Here is a 19,353-nt window from a genome sequence, read left to right on the forward strand (position 1 = left end):
ATTAAGATATGATACGCTGCTGACATAAACCTTTATCTCAGTGTTTCATTATCACCTATTTATCCAGGCAAAATTTTTAAATGTCATCTTATAATTTCTTTCCCTGCTAAAACTTGTCATTTTTTTTACAAAGCTAATTACATCTTTTAAATTACTACTTGCTAAACCCTGCAAGTATAGGTGAACATGCTAAGTCAGAATAAGAAAACAATAGGCCACTTGATATGTATATATGAGAAAATCCCATTTCTGATTAAATTAGTTTCAGTTCAACACTGAACAGAATGATTAGAGTTCTGCTCCAATAGCAGCCTTCATCTAGTATTATCTGCATTATTTATCACACTAGGAGAAGGGACAGATTTTTATTACTAGGGATACAAATCAATGTGAGGTTTTAACAGATGGGGTCTTGGTTGGGGGCACAGCAGCCCCTTCAGGTCCAGTGCTAAAAACCATTCAGCTATAAACACTGGAAGACTCAGAGATATTTGCTTGGCAAATCACTCATGGAATCAGCATCTTGCTAAATGTAATCTGCCTGGTCTGGGCCAGAATGAGGGCCACACATCTGCTCAGGGTAGTCAGCAGTTAGCGCACTAAGCTGCAGCCACAGAGCTATATTAAGTATTATTGCTGCAAGTAGTGTAATAATACTACCACCATATAATTTTCCCCCACTGGGCTATTTTTAGAGACACTGAATAGATATTGAAGAGTTTGGCATTCAGGGAAGTGCTTCAAGTTGGACATGAGAAACAAGCACTATACACACAGTTCAGATCACTGGAGACATGGGGGAGGGGGAGGAAAAAGGCACAGCAGCTTTCAGCAGTGATTTGGCATTAGTGGTTTACCTATCCCTGGGTCCCTGACATTCTGCAAACCTGCCTCACAGATCCATAGTGTGATGAAGCTTTTTGTTCCAGTCCAAATGTGGAGAGGTAAAGAAGTTGTCTCTGAAGCTAGCTCTGGGACAGAAATACCCTGGGCTCTATTCTGGGTCTTATAACAATTCAGTCATGGAAGAGCCCAGACAGAACAAATAAACAAAGCTTTAAAACAAAAACTAAATCCACAGAACTCCAAATAATGGGATTCAATCCATAAATTGGGGAAATGATTCGCTTGTCTTTGTATGATGGCTATCAACAAGGTCCAAAAGCTCCTTAACTGTGATTTTCTTCTTAAAATAACCCTTATATCAGTATACAGGTTTATATAATGCTGACACCTAAAGAAATCCACTGCAACTCACCCTTCCATCTCTGCTTCCACTCAAAAACAAACAAACAAAAAAACCCTTGGAATTTGGATGCAACATGAAGAAAATCCAAATTCCACCTCCTGTTACTCAAATCAGTTTCAAAAAGTTGCCACATATAAACTGCGGGAGTGATAGTCAAAAGTTTAATGTCTTACCTTTCCCTGTGAAGATCTAATTTTTAAATTAAGGTAAAATTTGCATACAGTAAAATTTACCCTTTTAGTGTACAGTCTGTAAGTTTTGAAAAATGCATACAGTCATGTAATCAACATCACAATCAAGATACAGAACAGTTTCATCACCCAAAAATTTCCCCCATACCCCTCCTCCCAACCCCAGCCCCGGGCTGATCTAAATTCTGTCCCTATAATTTTTCCATTTCCAGACTATCATATACATCAAACCATACACTATATAGCCTTTTGAGTCCAGATTTTTTCATACTGTGTAATGCAAGTGAATTCATCCATGTTGCTGCATGTATCAGTGATTCATTCCTTTTTATTGCCGAGTAGTATTTCATTATATGGGTGTACCACAGTTTGTTTATTCACTCATCAGTTGAGGGTCATTTGGGTTGTTTCCAGTTTTGAGAGAATGTATGGATAACGCCACTATAAACATTTATTCAAGTCAGGTTTCCATTTCACTTGGGTAAATTACTAGGAGTGGACTACTTTTGAAAATATCTGTCTGATTCTATTTATGCTATTTCTATACAGCAGATATGCATTTTCCCAATGGAATAGCTGTGATTCTAGTTCTGTGATGCTTCTCTTCCTGGTCCATCTACATCATTTCTCTGCCTCCTGCATATAGGAAACATCTCCAAATCAGCATCACTTACAAACTTCATTATCATTCTGTTTACTTTCAGCCCTAGATTATTAATAAAAATGTTAGGGCTTCCCTGGTGGCGCAGTGGTTGAGAGTCCGCCTGCCGATGCAGGGGACACGGGTTCGTGCCCCGGTCCGGGAAGATCCCACATGCCGCGGAGCGGCTGGGCCCGTGAGCCATGGCCGCTGAGCCTGCGCGTCCAGAGCCTGTGCTCCGCAGTGGGAGAGGCCACAACAGTGAGAGGCCCGCGTACCGCAAAAAAAAAAAAAAAAAATGTTAAATATTCCTGACTTCCTCATCAGCACCCTGCAGCATCCTAGGAAACAACGCTCCTTCCTAAGCCACACACACACACAATTTAACTTTACATTTGTTTAATAACACATGTTGCATCAGTAGTCTCTCCTCTATATTCTTTTTTTTTTTTTTTTTTTGCGGTATGCAGGCCTCTCACTGTTGTGGCCTCTGCCGTTGCGGAGCACAGGCTCCGGACGTGCCAGACGTGCAGGCTCAGCGGCCATGGCTCACGGGCCCAGTTGCTCCGCAGCATGTGGCATCTTCCCGGACTGGGGCACGAACTCGTGTCCCCTGCATCGGCAGGTGGACTCTCAACCGCTGCGCCACCAGGGAAGCCCTCTCCTCTATATTCTTAATCAGTTTTCAATTGAGCCAAGAATCTTCAGTATATTACCTTTAATAACTACAGAAAAACCAAACAGAGCTTTTCCCAACTTATTCCTAGTGTACTCTCTGCAAATCACGGATACAGACAAGGACCAACAGAAGCACTCTCAGAAAATTTGAGGTGTTACTCCCTAACACCAGCCTAAAAGCAACTCTGGGCATTGTTCCTCCTAAAACAGTGTCCTGTCCTAAAAGCAGTGTTTCAAATAAATGCTGTATTAATTAAACTAGAAGAGAAAAAAAAGTCAGCATAATTAACATATGAAGCAACAGTATGGCCTAATTAATCACCATGAAGAGCAACTGAACAAAATACTATGCATTTTTATGGAGCAATTTAATCTGGCAAGTAATTAATCACAGAAACACTAAGCAAAACAAATGGATTTCCTTTTAAGGAAGTCACATTTATCATCTGCAATGTATCCCAAACTCTAATTTGTTATCCCAACTCAAAATTGTCCAGTAGACAATGAATTGTCAGGTTTAGTAGAACACTGATTTCTTGTAAAAACAAACACACAAAAAAATCCAAAAAAGAACACTGAGCTTTTCAAATCAAGTTATAGTCCCTGAGCACCCAAAGAGCTCAGGGTAATGGGGCAGAGGTACATCGCAATAGGCATGGAGATCTTAACCTCAAGAGTTTTCAATTGAGGTCAGTTTAGTCAAAACCATAGATAATTGCTAAATGACTCATGAAAAGAAAACGCTCAGCATTACAAGTGACACTTACAGGTCACAGATATTACCAAAGCCCCAAAGGAAGGACCTTCAATAGCTGCCAACAGAAGGAAACAGTGCTTTTGATCCTCAGAAGGGTGGGGGGCATATTAATGCAGTGAAATTTAAGTCAAAGAAATCTTTTACTCCTTCTCTCCTCTCGTTTTTTTTGTTTGTTTGTTTGTTTGTTTAAACAATCGGGGCCTTATTTCTTTTAAAAAAAAGTTATTTATTTAATTTATTTATTTTTGGCTGCGTTGGGTCTTCAATGCTGCGCATGGGCTTTTATCTAGTTGCAGCTAGCGGGAGCTACTCTTCACGTGGTGCGTGGGCTTCCCATTGCAGTGTCTTCTGCAAGACAAGGGGTTCAGTAGTTGTGGCTCGTGGGCTCAATAGTTGTGGCTCGCAGGCTCTAGAGTGCAGGCTTAGTAGCTGTGGTGCACGGGCTTAGTTGCTCCATGGCATGTGGGATCTTTCCGGACCAAGGCTTGAACCTATGTCTCCTGCATTGGCCAGCAGATTCTTAACCACTGTGCCACCGGGGAAGTCCCCATATTTTTAAAATAGGAAATTAGTTCAGATTAAATGGGCAAAAGGAACAGATTTTAATTCATCGCTATCTGAATTCCATCTAGTAAATTACCGCATAAGAAAGATGATATACACTCAAAACCCTGGTAAGAAATCTTCCGCCCCCTTCTACTCAGAATGAGCTCCAACTACAGATGGCTACTCCTGCTGCCTTTTCAGAGGTGTCACCAAGATGAATGCAGGAGAGGAGAGACCAATGAGAACCAACTGTCTCTAGAGCTTCCTTGAGATTGAGAATTTTCATCATATGAAAATAGTGTCAAATAAGAGAGAAATTAATGTCCTTTGGTGTATAGGGTAGTGAAAATGCATTAGTGCACCTTGTGTTTGACATCCCACTCACATGTTACTGGTTTTACAAGGAATTATATAGAAACCAATTAGAACAAAAAACTTCATTAAACCTCTTAGAACAGGAGCCTGCTTTGCTAGAGCATGCACAATATCTAGGCTCCAGGGAAACATGTGTAATCAAGGTAAAATTAATCAAAACCTACATAAAAAGAACAGCAAGAGACAGTTTAAGAAGAAAATCTTTCCTCCGTGTTAGGAACTCCTAAAGTCTGATCACTGAGTATATAATTCTGCTTATTATTGTCTTCTACTATAAATACTATATTTATAATTAGGCTGGTATCACAGTAAAATTCAGACACAATTCATTTAACAATTAATCTACTGGAGCTAAAAATTCTTATCATGTCATTAATTGCCTGCTTAAAACGCTGCCTCAGTTTCAGTTTTAGATTATCACACACCTTCTTTAAGAACCCAGGGGAAATGCAACACACAGGCAAAGCTTGTTTAGGGGAGAAATAGCAGGCAGCAGTGAGTTTCACACTTTTCTCTCCCTATGGACCCCAGGCTCAGAAGAGCCTTTACTGTGACCACCAAGCTTACCAATTAAAAGAGAAAACGGTAAAGAGCATCTTCTTTCTCAGTAAAGCTCTCTCACCCACCCTCGCTCCAAACTGCCTTTTAAATCTTCTTTACCTGTATGTTCTCTTTAATTTCTCAATTTAAGAAGTAATGCTTGCTATAATCTTTTTCCTCCCTCCCTCCTTTCCTCCCCCCCCCCCCCCTTTTTTGTTAAAATTTCAATTGGTAAACCCCTCTGCTGGGGGAGTAGGAGGATAGAGGAAGATTTTAACCACTCCATGAAGGTTGTTGTCCCTGACTTGTCTATAAAAGGATTTATTTTTCTAGCCTGGCCCTGGCTGATGATTCCCCACCCACAGCTTTTTCTTCACAAATTTATTCTTTACAAAGAGCTTTGCGGTTGATCCTTAAGAAAAATTTTCAGTCTTCAAGGCCATTTTACATAACAGCAGCAAGTCAAAACCCAGAAAGAGGAGAGATTATTCCCAAATCACCCCCAAATCAGTAGCAGAGTTGGGATTATATCAAAGCATCTGGACAAAAATTTAGAAAGAGTATTTATCAAATATGCTGACGATACAAAGCTACAAAGGAAAATCAATACATAGAATGACATAATCAGGACTCAACTAGATTGATGGGTTGTAATGAATAAAGATACATTTAATAAGGATAAAGAGTTTCATTTAGGTTAGTTTAAAAGAAAAAATCAACTAGATATGTTCAGGAGATTCACCAAAACAGTAATAGTAGCTATCTCTGAATAGTGAGATTTTACTTTACTTTGTTCTTTGCTCTTTTCTGCATTGTTTAAAAAATTTCTACAATTAGCAAGTAGCATTAAAACAAACTAACCAGCACCACAAAGCAAAACAGCACTACCAACCGAACAATTACAGGATGGAGGAGAGTTAATTTGACTGCAGGTCACCTTAAGCAGATTTGAAAGTTTTAGTGGGACCTAAGCTTGTTATGAACCAACAATGAAATTCAGCTGCTGAAAAATTAATGCAACTGGAGGCTGCAAATGAAATAGGTTCATATCCTGGGTGCTAAGTGTCTCTCTACAATCTAAGCTACTAAGATCACATCTGGATCCAGTTCTAGGTGTCATCTGATCCAATAAACATTTACTGAATGCTTATTTGGTACAAGGCACACGCTAACACCACACTTTAGGAGGTAAATTGAGAAAATAAAATATATCTAAAGGACAATCACAGTACCCCAGAGATTTAGAAACCATGTCATATGAAGAACAATTGAGGGATGTTTTGCCTACAGAAGGGCAGTAGTATACATGTTAGCCCTCTGAAGAAGTCAACATAGAAGACAGCGTAAAGGAACTTCCCTGGTGGCTCAGTCATTAAGAATAAGCCTGCCAATGCAGGGGACATGGGTCCGAGCCCTGGTCCCGGAAGATCCCACATGCCGCGGAGTAACTAAGCCCGTGAGCCACAACTACTGAGCCTGTGCGCCACAACTACTGAGCCTGCGCTCTAGAGACCGCGAGCCACAACTACTGAGCCCACGTGCCACAATTACTGAAGGCTGCGTGCCTAGAGCCCATGCTCTGCAACAAGAGACGCCCATGCAATGAGAAGCCTGCGCACCGCAACAAAGAGTTCCGGCTCACTGCAACTAGAGAAAGCCCACATGCAGCAACGAAGACCCAGCACAGCCAAAAATAAATAAATAAGTAAATTTTTTTAAAAAGAGTAAATTTTTTGGTGTTGCATTTGAAGGTAGAAATATTAATAGGTTCAGGTTATAAAAAGGAAGAATCGACATGAGGAAGAGATTCTCATCATTTAAAAAACCAAATAGGGACTTCCCTGGTGGTCCAGTGGGTAAGACTCCATGCTCCCAGTGCAGGGGGCCCGGGTTAGATCCCTGGTCAGGGAACTAGATCCCACATGCATGCCGCAACTAAGAGTTCGCATGCTGCAACTAAGGGTCCACATGCTGCAACTAAAGATCCTGCATGCCACAACAAAACATGCTGCAATGAAGACCCCACATGCCACAACTAAGACCCAGGCAGCTAAAATAAATTAATTAATTACTTTAAAAACTGAATAGCTATAGCCTAAAGTATTAAGCACTATTTTACTAAGTCTTCACACAGAGGCTGGATATTACCCCAACAAATGAGATTTATGCTTTGGGAAGGAGACTGGGGTAGATGGCCTCTTAAATTCTTTCAGCTTTTAAGGTTCTGTGACCCAGCACTGCTAACCTGCAAGATCAAAGTCAAATAGATAAGAGAAAGGTATGAGATCTTAGCCATTCTGGTATAATCTGAGAATTTAGAATGATTAAGCTCCTATGGCCAAGAACACTTCTCTTTTTGTTCACAATAATCCAAAGAAACCTAAAGTTTCATCTGCTGAACAGATGCCTGTTTGGGTTTGCTGATAGGATAATATATTGCTACCCAATAGTAATGGCTTCTTCATCCCATCAGCAGATTAACAGTCTACAGTTCAACATGGTTAGAGTACCTGAGTTATATGAACAGAGTTCCACTCTGACTTTTGGAAAAGGTAAATGAAGAAGGAAAAATAAGGGATAAGATGAACCGCCCACAGTTTTAAAAGACTACTTTTTAAAGTATCTTAGATATGGGATGGAAAAGGGAAAGGAATTAGGGATCTAAACTACGCCTACTGATCCCATTTGTGGCTAGGCTTTATATAAGTTACAATTAGAAGCCAGCATTTTGTGAACTAAGCCATGATTAAATATCTACATTTCCTAGCAAGAATTCCTTTTGGAAAACAACAGCAACAACCTTTTCTCAGGTGAAAACAAAATGTTTTTTTTTTCTTTCCTTGGAATCAATAATAATTAGGGAGCAGCCCATCCCTAAAGGACCAGGGTCAGTTGCGCCGCCAAAAGCAGGCCATCTCCAGAGAGCCAGAGGTTGCCTGGGAAAGGGCAAAAGCCCAGGAATGATAGGCTTTGGACTGCTGTAGACTCTAGCCCCTTCCCACCCTTATGACCCCATTTTATAATCAGTCAGTTGGAAACACCTTTCTTCCTGACCTGCTAAAATAGAGCAGCAATTCTAGGTCACCTTGACTGCCCCTCTGGTTCTCAACTCCTAGTACTTAGAAAGAGTTATAAAAATAAGGAAGCAGTGACAGAAAGAGAAGAATAAAGAAATGCTCCTAAAACCACAGGCTTTTAAAGAAAGAAGCCCAAATCTATCTCACACAAACACACCACACTTCCTCTCATTCATTCTCTTTCTCTCTCTCAATGTGTTTCTTCTCAGGTTTTTGATGCCTATTTACAGAAACTGGAAATAGCATATGGTAAGTCCTGCTGATTAAAAGACTAGCAGAATGAAGAATATAAATCAGATGGCTCATCTCAGATACCCATAAAAAAGTTAAGGCTAGGTTTAAAATCTAAGCTAATTTACCACACCATTTTACCTATAAAATTATAGGTAGGAAATCCAATGAATAACCAATGGGACAGGTACAAACCAAAGGCCTTTGCTATGTAAATACATATTTACGAAACAGAGAATGTTGTGAGACTATGTACCTGAAGAAAGAGGAGAGAATTTGCTCTCCTGCCACATGGGGGCCATTCACTCACACACCTGGGACCGAGGCTAGAACATTCTGGAGCAAACTGCCAATCATACATTTCTCCTCCAGCGTTCTTAGCAATTTTATCTGCAACTGTCTGCTGAGAAGAAAGCCCTTCCAACTTACCTCAAGACCCTGTACTCTCAATGACCTTAGTCACCAGAAAGCAGCTACTCCATTATCACTGGCTCAGTCACAAAGGCAGTCAGTCCCTCAAAGCCACCTCCAAAAGGCTCAAGTAAGTACTTGGCATAATTCATTAAGTAAGAGAAAAATATCAGTGTAATTAACAAGCAAAAAGACTGTCTAAGCATTTGCCAAAACAACATTCAAAATAAGGTCATCAGATCTTATTTGCAAAGCAGAAATAGAGACACAGACGTAGAGAACAAATGTATGGATACCAAGGGGGAAAAGCGTGGGGATGGAGGAATTGGGAGACTGGGATTGACACATATACATTATTGATACTATATATAAAATAGACAACTGATGCGAACATAGCACAGGGAACTTGACCTAATGCACTGTGGTAACCTAAATGGGAGGGAAATCCAAAAGGGAGGGGATATCTGTATGTGCATGGCTGATTCATTCTGTTGTTCAGTGGAGGCTAACACAACACTGTAAAGCAACCATACTCCAATAAAAATTAATTTAAAAATAAAATAAATAAAACAGAGTTGGCATTAAAAAAACAAAAACAAACAAACAAACAAAAACAATATAAGGTCATCAGATACATATAAGATCTCTCCCAACTAACTCACAATTATGAGGTTCCTCAAGCTGGCTGTCACATTCCTATGAAACACTAGCCTTTACAAAGGGTGAGGCCCCACACCTAGAAGGCCTTAACTGATACTCTCAGAGCATGCACCTGGAACCCACCGAGGAGCTCCTTCTATTTCATATTCCAGTAGCTGGATTCCGGACAGAGGGCTGGGCTCAAAGTTGAATAAAGGAAGAATTTCACATATTTCCTGAGAAAGGATGCATTAGAAACAGGACCCTAATTTTGTCTACTTTTTCATATCTGGAGCTAGGACTAGGTGATAGTGGGGGAAAAGTCTGTATTTAGAGTTCAGATACATACATTTCCTTTGTGAGAGATTTTCTCACATGTAGATATTAGACACAGCATTCTAGAACCTGCTGTATTGTTTGGTGAACTAATAGCCCACAGCTATTTCTTTTTCTACACTCAAAATGTGAGCAATCAGAGCTTACTGGCTTTTACTGCCTACATGGTGAGCTTTATAACTAAGAGTACAGGTACAAAAGTAGTAGGACTAATTGGTGAACAGTTGTTTTGGAGGTATATAATTTCTGAGAGGACACAGTACTTTGATACTGTGCACAAAAGAGCTCTTAGGTGCGTCATTTTATGTCTGGAGTCAGTGTTGGTTTGTGGAAGAAATTCTTGTCCTGTGCCATATCTTTTACATCTAGTTTTCTCCCAAGCAAGGTAGGAGCTGCTGATCGTGGCCTGTTTTTATTGGCTCAGATAAGGGACTGTCTATGGAGTATGACTCCTAGGAGAAAATTATACAACACATGTTCTCCGACCAAATTTCTTTCTATTGTTGATTTCTAATTTCATTCTACTGTGGTCAGAGAATATACCTTGTATTATTTCTATCATTTAAAACTTATTAAGGTTTGTTTTATGGAAGAGCAAACTAAGCCTAATGCAAGCAGAAGGAAGAAAATTAAAAAAAAACAAGAGTGGAAATAATGAAATAGAAAAAAGAGAAAAATCGATGAAACCAAAAGGTGATTCTTTGAAAAGATCAACAAAATTGACAAATTTTTAGCTAGACTAACAAAGAGAAAAGAGGAAATTCAGATTACTAGAATTAGATATAAAGGAGAGAACATTACTACTGACCTTACAGAATAAAAAAAGTAACGTTAAGAACAACTGTATGCCAATAAACTAGACAACTTAGACAAAAGGGACAAATTCCTAGGAAGACACAAATTACCAAAACCAACTCAAGAAGAAACAGACAATCTGAACAGACCTATAAGAAACAAAGAGAAGGAATTACAATCTCAAAAAAACTACCTGTGAAAAAAAGCCCAGGCCCTGGTGGCTTCACTGATTAACTGTACCAAAGATTTAACGAAGAATTAATACTGATCTTTCACAAAGTCTTCCAAAAAACAAAAGAGAAGGGACCACTTCCCCAACTCATTCTATGAGGCCAGCATTACCCTGATATCAAAACCAAAGACATCACCCGATAACTGGCAGTTGAGTGAGTGGGTGCATAGGGATCGCTGGGTGGTGGGGACTCATTGCCAGACCTGATCCTCCTGGTGTGCATTTCTCCACTCCGGGCCACAGACCATGGATCACAGACCAGGGACCCAGCAACACTTTTTTCTGAACATCCCTGGATGAGGTAAGACTGCTGGGGAGGGGACAGATTGCTCCCTCCCCAATGCACCTCCTGGCCCACGTGGGGACGGTTCCAGGCACCGGAATTAGCTTCCAAGGTTCCAAGGTTCACCGCAGGCTGGCATCGGCCAGAGCGAGCATGCTGAGAAAGTTTCACCATCATCTTCGGTTAATATCACAACCTTTGTGCATGCGTGAATAAAGTTTCCGTCCCCCCCCCAAAAATAAAAAACCCAAAGACATCGCAAGATAACTACAGAGAAATATCTCTTATGAATATGGACACAAAAATTCTTCAGCAAAATATTAGCAATCTGAGTCTAGCAACATATAAAAAGAATTATAAACCATAACTAAGTGAGATTTATCCTAGGAATGCAAGATTGGTTGGTTTAACACCTGAAACTCAATTAATGTAATATAACCATATCAATAGGATAAGCGAAAACCACATGATCGACTCAATAGATGCCGAAAAAGTAGTTGACAAAACCCAACACCCTTTCAATATTAAAAAAAAAAACAAGGCAAGAAACCAGAAGTAGAAGGGAACTTCCTTAGCCTAATAATGAGCATCTACCAAAAAAAACAAACCATAGCTGTTTTTAATAAAGTATTAGAAAGAAAATTTTAAAACACCTATAACCTCTCTAACCAGAGATAAGAACACATTGGTTAGTTTCCTTTCACATTCTTTTTTTTTTTTTTTTCCATTTTCATGGCTTTCGGGATCTTAGTTCCCAGACCAGGGATTGAACCAGTGCCCCCTGCAGTGGAAGCTCAGAGTCTTAACCAATGGACCACCAGGGAAATCCCCTCATATTCATTTTGAGGACATTCTCTTTTACTACAATTATAACAAGATGGCAGACTGCTCACCTGAAAATAATAAAGCCAAAGTTTCATGATCAAACATCTCAAAGGGCTAGAAGTGATGGAAAACATAAACTCTCCATTCAAACCATTTTCCCATCAATGATGCCAAGACACAGACTAACAGCCTAAGTTTCAGTGTTCCCCTAATGTCAGCCTGTAATAATATCATTTTGATCTCTGGTCCCTTTTAAGTCCACATGAGGTGGGACCAAAGGAACTGAGCAAATTTGAATATGTTAGGTACTCGCTTGTCTAGAATGAGGTTCTGTGCAGATCATCAGAACCAAGGCTGGTAAGACCCCCAGCTATGCACATTCAGGATGGCAATTTTTTAAAAAAGATAATAATAATGAACATTTACATAGCATTGACTATGTGCCAGGCACTATTCTAAGTGCTTTTCATATATTGTCATTTAATCATCTCAACAATGACACAGGTTCCATTATTATCCTCACTTTACAGATGAGGAAACTCAAGCAAAAAGTAGTTAAATAACTTTTTCAAAGTAAGCAGTAGAGCTCAGACTTAAACTCAGACAACCTAACTCTAGAGTCCCTGCTCTTAAACAAGCAGAATGAGCAAACCTAAAAACCAAAAGGAATGAAGACATGCAGAAAAAAACATGGAGTCTCCATTTCTATACCTTATCAGTTAAGTTCCAAATTCAGCCTGATTCAAATTAAGAAATCAGAGTCGTGGTTATCTCAGAAAGAACAAAGTGGGTGCTGGGAAAACTGGACATCCATATGCAAAAAAATGAAGTTGGACTCTTACCGTACACCATGTAAAAAACTTCACTCAAAATGGATCAAAGACCTAAATGTAAAAGCTAAAACGATAAAACTCTTCGAGCAACATAGGGGAAAAGCTTCATGACTTGCACTGGCAATGATTTCTTGGATATGACAACAAAAACACAGACAGCAAAAGAAAAAAATAGGTAAGCTGGACTTCATCAAAATTAAAAAGTTTTGTGCATCAAAGGACACTATCAATAGAATGAAAAGGCAACCCATGGAAAGGGAGAAAATATTGGCAAACCATATATCTGATAAGAGATTGATATCCAGAATACATAAAGAATTACTAAAACTCAACAACAACACAACCCAATTTAAAAATCCTCAAAGGACTTGAATAGACACTTCTCCAAGGAAGATACCAAATGGCCAATAAGCACATGAAAAGATACTCAAAACCACTAGTTATCAGGGGAATGAAAATCAAAAATCACAATGAGATATACTTCACACCCACAGGGATGGTTATGATTGAGAAGAAACAGAAAATAACAAATGCTGGCGAGGCTATGGAGAAATTCGAGCCTTTGTGTATCGCTGATGGGAATGTAAAATGGTGTGGCTGCTGTGGAAAAAGGTATAATGATTCCTCAAAATATGAAAAATAGAATTACTATATGATCCAGCAATCCTACTTCTGAGTATATACCCTAAAGAAGTGAAAGCAGGTTCTCAAATATTTCTACACCCATGTTCACAGCAGCATTATTCATAGTAGTCAAAAGGTGGAGGATGCAAGTGTCCATCAATGGATAAATGGATAAAGAAAATGTAATATATATATATGACAGAAGACTGAATTTGGTCTTTAAAAAAAGGAAGGAAATTCTGATACATGCCATGACATGGAAGAACCTTGTGGATGTTAGGCCAAGTAAAAAACCCAGTCACAAAAGGACAAATAGTGTATAATTCCTCTCATATGAAGTTCCTAGAGTAGACACAGAAAGTAGAATGGTGATTTCCAGGGGTTGGGAAGAGGAGGGAATGAGGAATTACTGTTTAATGAGTACAGAGTTTCAGTTGAGGAAGATAAAGAAGTTCTGGAGATGGCTGGCGGTGATGATGGTGGTTGCACAACAATGTGGATGTACTTAATGCCACAGAACTGTAGACTTTAAAAATGGTTAGGGCTTCCCTGGTGGCACAGTGGTTGAGAGTCTGCCTGCCGATGCTGGGGACACGGGTTCGTGCCCCGGTCTGGGAAGATCCCACATACCGCGGAGCGGCTGAGCCTGCGCGTCCGGAGCCTGTGCTCCGCAACAGTGAGAGGCCCGCATACCGCGAAAAAAAAAAAAAAAAAATGGTTAAAATGGTAAATTTTATGTTACATATATTTTCCCACAATTTTTTTTTACAAAGCAAAATGGAGAAAGACCCCAAGGGAATTTCAGGTTGAGGTAAGGAGGGGTTTTATATGCTAAAGTCACAGCAGCCCCAACAAAAAAAATCTTAACATTTCATTATAAGTATCTGAATCTCCTAAACCAAGACTTCTTTACTGCACTGCAGTTCACAAGCTTAGATACAACCTAATGCAAAACCTCACTTTGCAGCATAAACCAAGTTAGGGCAAAAGAGATGATTAACCACATGGGATTCAGTGTTTGGTTTTTCATTTCTAGCTGTAGTCTTAAGAGATTAGGGAACAGCAACTATTAGAATAATATGTAATGTTCCCAGGTATTGGGGAAATGATATTATAGCAGCCTCATTTTGGTGCTTTGTTTTAATCTGCATAATGCTTTTCATTCTCTGTAATGGGAGATCTGCAGGGTCTGATTAACAGAAGAAAGGTCATTACTGATAAATTCTGACTCCGGGGATAATCTGAGCCTGCCTGCCACTTTAGAGCAGACAACTGGACTAGAAGATTATGTTCGTGTACTCCTTGCTACTCAGGAGCCATCTGCCCAATGCCTCTGCTTCTATCATTAGTCACTTTAGTCCATATTTACTTTTCACTAGACGAAGTTGCATCTTTCAGCTGAAATGCTTGGCATCAAACTGCTCCCCCTCTCAACTCATCAGTATCCATTCTGATAAGAGAGCTGTGACTAAGAGGCAAATTTTGTAGCCCAAACAGGTGCATGGGCAAAGGGATTTGGGGAGATTTTGCCTGGATGAGACCTTCTATTCCCTTCCCAACTCTAACTCTGTGGCCATCAACTGTGGCCTTGATCACTGCCTGAGGGTGTTCCGTACCCCCCACCCCGTGACAGTCAGAATTCTATACACAGCCCACTCCAAAGGGTGTTATTCTCAATGAACCCCCGTATCCAGAGGGTGCTGAGAGATTTTCTTGTTCCTGAGAGCCCCCAGCAGAGTGTACATTTAAAGCATTCCTTTTTTTTTTTTTTTTTTTTGAGGGAGTATTTTTTAGGATGAAGGAAAATAGCTACATAAGCACATAAGCAGGAGGGAGGAGCACACCTCAGCATCGGAACAAAAAGACCAGTGGAGCAAACGGGGACAAGAGGCAATCTCACTGGGGAACAATTAAGAGACTTACAAAGAAATGCACTAAATTCTCATTCCAAACCCCAGGCTTGTCACTAACCCCAGCAGTATCTAAAAAGTCATTCTCAAAGACAAACTAAACTTTAGCTTAATGCATTCCAAATAAAAGGAAAAATTAATATATTAACTATAGAGTAATATCATAGATCAAACTTTATCCACCTTAAGAAAATTACAGATCAGGAGAAAAACCTATTTGCAGTCATTCAGCCACTATTTCTGTGAGCAACAAGAGAACAGGATTGTGAACCTGGTGCTAATAAAATGCTCATTAAGTGAAAAGCAATAAGATGTTAACGTGAAGAGATTCATTAAGGGCTTCAAATTACTTACCTTGAAAGTTCTTTGGTTAGATGAAGGTCAGATTTTAGTCTAACATTTTTCTTTTTCTCTTCTGACTAATTAGGTTAATAGTCAGCAGACATCTTCCCTAAAGTACAGGACCTCACTGGGGTAGCCTGCTAAGTGGTGACGGGAAATATTTAGCATAGAAGTCTCCAAGCAAAACTTCTAAATGTTTTCCTTCCAGCCCTGCACATAGCCCCTCAGGGTATTTTTCCTTTGGGGATCAGTAGATACGTGAAGGCAGCTGAAGTAACAATTATACCAAGTGGAATTTTAAAGGTGGAGCAATACTATTTTATTTTTCTTGTGGCAAAGCAATAGAACAACGCTCTGATAGGGAGGAACAAACATAGGGCCCTGTATGTTAACGACATCAGGTGTTTCAGTAAAAATAGTTTCTCAGCAGCTGCATTTTAAGAATCTCTCTGAAGGATCAAGCAGAAAGAGAGAGACAAACTGTTTAAACACAAATAACTTTGACAGTTAAAGAACTAGCATGACTAAGCCACTAAAGACAAGTAAAAAGCAAACACTGACACTTGAGCAAATTTAGGCCTCCAAGCAAGTAGAAGTACTTTTAGTTTTCACTGTCACAATCTAAACTCCAAAAAAAAGAAAGGTCTGCAGGCTTTCTGCTGCTTTTCACTGTTGGTGAGATACTGTTAGGGTTGCCATCGCATGCACTGCGTTCCAGAAGATCCCAAAGACATAACTTGTAGCTGTCATCAACTGGCAAACCAGTCTCCGAGGCCCTCCCAGCTGTTAGGTATCTGAAAATTTCACACGCAACCCAATCCCTTGCCGTGATTATCAAAGAACATACATACTACAGGAGAGGTGGCTAAGAGTTTGTTCACTCTGCCTTAGAAATCTTTTCCAGGGGGTTTCCCTGGTGGTCCAGTGGTTAAGATTCTGCACTTCCACTGAAGGGGTTTGATCCCTGGTTGGGGAAGTTCCGCATGCCGTGAAGTGCAGCCAAATTTAAAAGGAAGGAAGGAAGGACGGAAGGGAGGGAGGGAGTTAGGAAGGAAGGGAGAAAGAGAAAGAAAGAAGGAAGGAAGGAAGGAAGGGAGGGAGGGAGGAAAGGAAGGAAGGAAGGAAGGCAGGCAGGAAGGAAGGAAGGAAGGAAGAAAGAAAAAGAAAAGAAAGAAAGAAAGAAAGAAAGAAAAAAGAAAAAAGAAAATCCTTTCCAGGTGTAGGATCAACAAAAGACAGAAATCCTTTCCAGGTGTGGGATCAATACAACCTTTACAAACAACATAAGTAAATGTTGCATACCATCACAACTTTACTACTGAGCCTTTATACACTCTGTCGTTGATAATCAATTTGGTGGCCAGAAGCTAAATATCCCATAGTATCCCTGGGAGACCCACAGGTCCAATTTTCTGACAGTCTCTTGTTTTCTAAACCACCCAAAGTTAACAGTGTCATGGATGTACAACACAAGGCTCTTAAGAAGCAAAGCTAAGGAGCATAAGGCAGCACTCATTACCATTGGCTCAGTGGAATGCTGACTTCTTAGTCATACCACTTATTTGCCCTCAGCTAAGAGAATACTAACTCAGAGAAAAGAATACTCCTTGGAACACCCTTATTCAAAGCAACACAGCCTACCTACAAAGAAAAGCAAAACATCTTTTACGGGTAACATTTTAACATTTAGAGAAGGGATAAACGAAGACATACTTAGGAAACAGTCTAAGGAAGGCTCAGAATGCTAAACCAGAAAAATGGTATGGCAATTCCTCAAAATATTAAACATAAGATTACCATACAATCTATCAATTCCACTTCTGCGTATATTCGCAAAAGAAGTGAAAGCAGGAACTGAACAGATATTTGTACACCCATGTACAAATAACCAAAACCACAACAACCAAAAGGTGGAAGCAATCCACTTGGGGTTTCATCAGTGATGAATGGATAAACAAAATGTGGCATATACATAAAATGGAATATTAGGGCTTCCCTGGTGGCGCAGTGGTTAAGAATCCGCCTGACAATGCAGGAGACACGGGTTCGAGCCCTGGTCCGGGAAGATCCCACATGCCGTGCAGCAACTAAGCCCGTGCGCCACAACTACTGAGCCTGTGCTCTAGAACCCACAAGCCACAACTACTGAGCCCGTGTGCCACGACTACTGAAGCCGGCGTGCCTAGAGCCCGTGCTCTGCAACAAGAGAAGCCACCACAATGAGAAGCCCACGCGCCGCAACAGAGTAGCCCCCGCTCACCGCAACTAGAGAAAGCCCATGCGCAGCAACAAAGACCCAAAGCAGCCATAAATGAATGAATGAATGAATAAATAAACAGTAATATTACTCAGCCTAAAAAGGAAGGAAATTCTGACACATGCTACAACAGGGATAGACCGTACAGACATTACGCTAAATGAAATGACCAGTATTTTATAGTTTACTAAATACTTTAATATATGTTACATTATATGTAATTCTCACAACTACTTCCCTGTAAAACAATTGATATCATCATGACCTCCATTTTATAGATGGTGGAAAGAGGTCCAGAGATGCTAAATAACTTGCTCGAGATCACATATTAAGTGGTAGAGATAAAAATTAAAAACCCAGTTTCTCTAACTCAAATTTCCATGCCCATGCCCCTTTCAATACATCATACTGAGTTTTCTGTTTACCTCCAGGAGCCTTTGATGTAACACTATAGAAGGAGGTGTTACTATATAAAAGAAAGAGCCCTGGACTTGTGAATTAGAAGACCTATGAGTAATTCTCAGCTTTGCCACACAACAATTGTGGGATTTCTGCAATTCAAATATCCTTAAGACTCAGTTTCCTCATTGGTAAAAAGTATATTTTTTTAAAGTTTATAATGCATGCTATAGAGTCTGACCGCTGAAGAAGACAGCAGTTTAAGAAAGAGCAGCAACAAGTTTAGCACTTATTAAGTGAAAATAAATGTTAAAAAGGAAAAAAGTAAACTTTTGCAGGCTCAGCATCACCAGTATTTCCCCCTGCTCTGGCTTTAGTGTGATAAGTGATATTCTAACACATCTTTCCAGTAACCTCTTGAAAAAACTGACTGGATCTTTGATACTTTTTACATATACTCCAAGTCTAATTCATTAGCAACAGTGAGGATGATATAATTACTCGCTGCAGCAAGTTCATCAAAGAAGTTTGAGGAATGAAAATGGAGGTATAGGTAGGCCTGATAGAGACCTAAAAAGAGAAGGAAGAGGTCATGGTTATCTGCTCAAATCTCAGGCCAGTTGTTTCTGGGCTATTCGGAAAAGGGACAAAAAAAAGAAAAAGGACAGGCCAATAGCTTAAATCAGCTGTTTGATGGCCCTCGGGAAGAATGACAGCAGCCAAGCCAGAAGCCACTGAAAGGAAAAGCAACAAGGTAGGATATAAAGAAAGCATAAAGGATTGTGATCAAGGAAACAGGCCCCAGATGAAAAGGAACTGCCTGGAAAGCCTAAGTAAATACATGAATTAATAAACACAACATAAATTATACCCATATGCACTTCTTACTGTAGCCCGGAATCTGGTGTTTCTTTCAAACACTCACATTTGTCATACTGCCCTTGGGTCACAAAGGGATATTTGGGAGAAAGCAGTTTGTAATTCCTGAATCCTACAGAAAATCACATTTATCATAAGGCCTTACTACAGTATCTGGCTTATTTGCTCGATGCAGTTATGTATTTAGTTGTGAGATTTATAAAACCGTGTTTACTAAAAAATGTCTCGCGTCAGGTAAGGCAGATCAACCTTCAATACCTTCAATACAATCTTGTTAGCACATCTCACCCCCATGCTCCCTCAT

At 39.9% G+C, this 19,353-nt stretch overlaps 1 protein-coding gene across 5 annotated transcripts in view; it reads right to left on the bottom strand.

Annotated features, from left to right (window-relative positions):
- Nucleotides 1-19,353, bottom strand: part of ARMH3 (armadillo like helical domain containing 3) — a 172,505-nt gene that overhangs the window by 55,588 nt on the left and 97,564 nt on the right. The window lies entirely within an intron of this gene.

The sequence above is a fragment of the Neophocaena asiaeorientalis genome, unplaced genomic scaffold, assembly GCF_003031525.2.
Source record: "Neophocaena asiaeorientalis asiaeorientalis breed wild unplaced genomic scaffold, Neophocaena_asiaeorientalis_V1.1 scaffold240, whole genome shotgun sequence".
Taxonomy (NCBI): domain Eukaryota; kingdom Metazoa; phylum Chordata; class Mammalia; order Artiodactyla; family Phocoenidae; genus Neophocaena; species Neophocaena asiaeorientalis.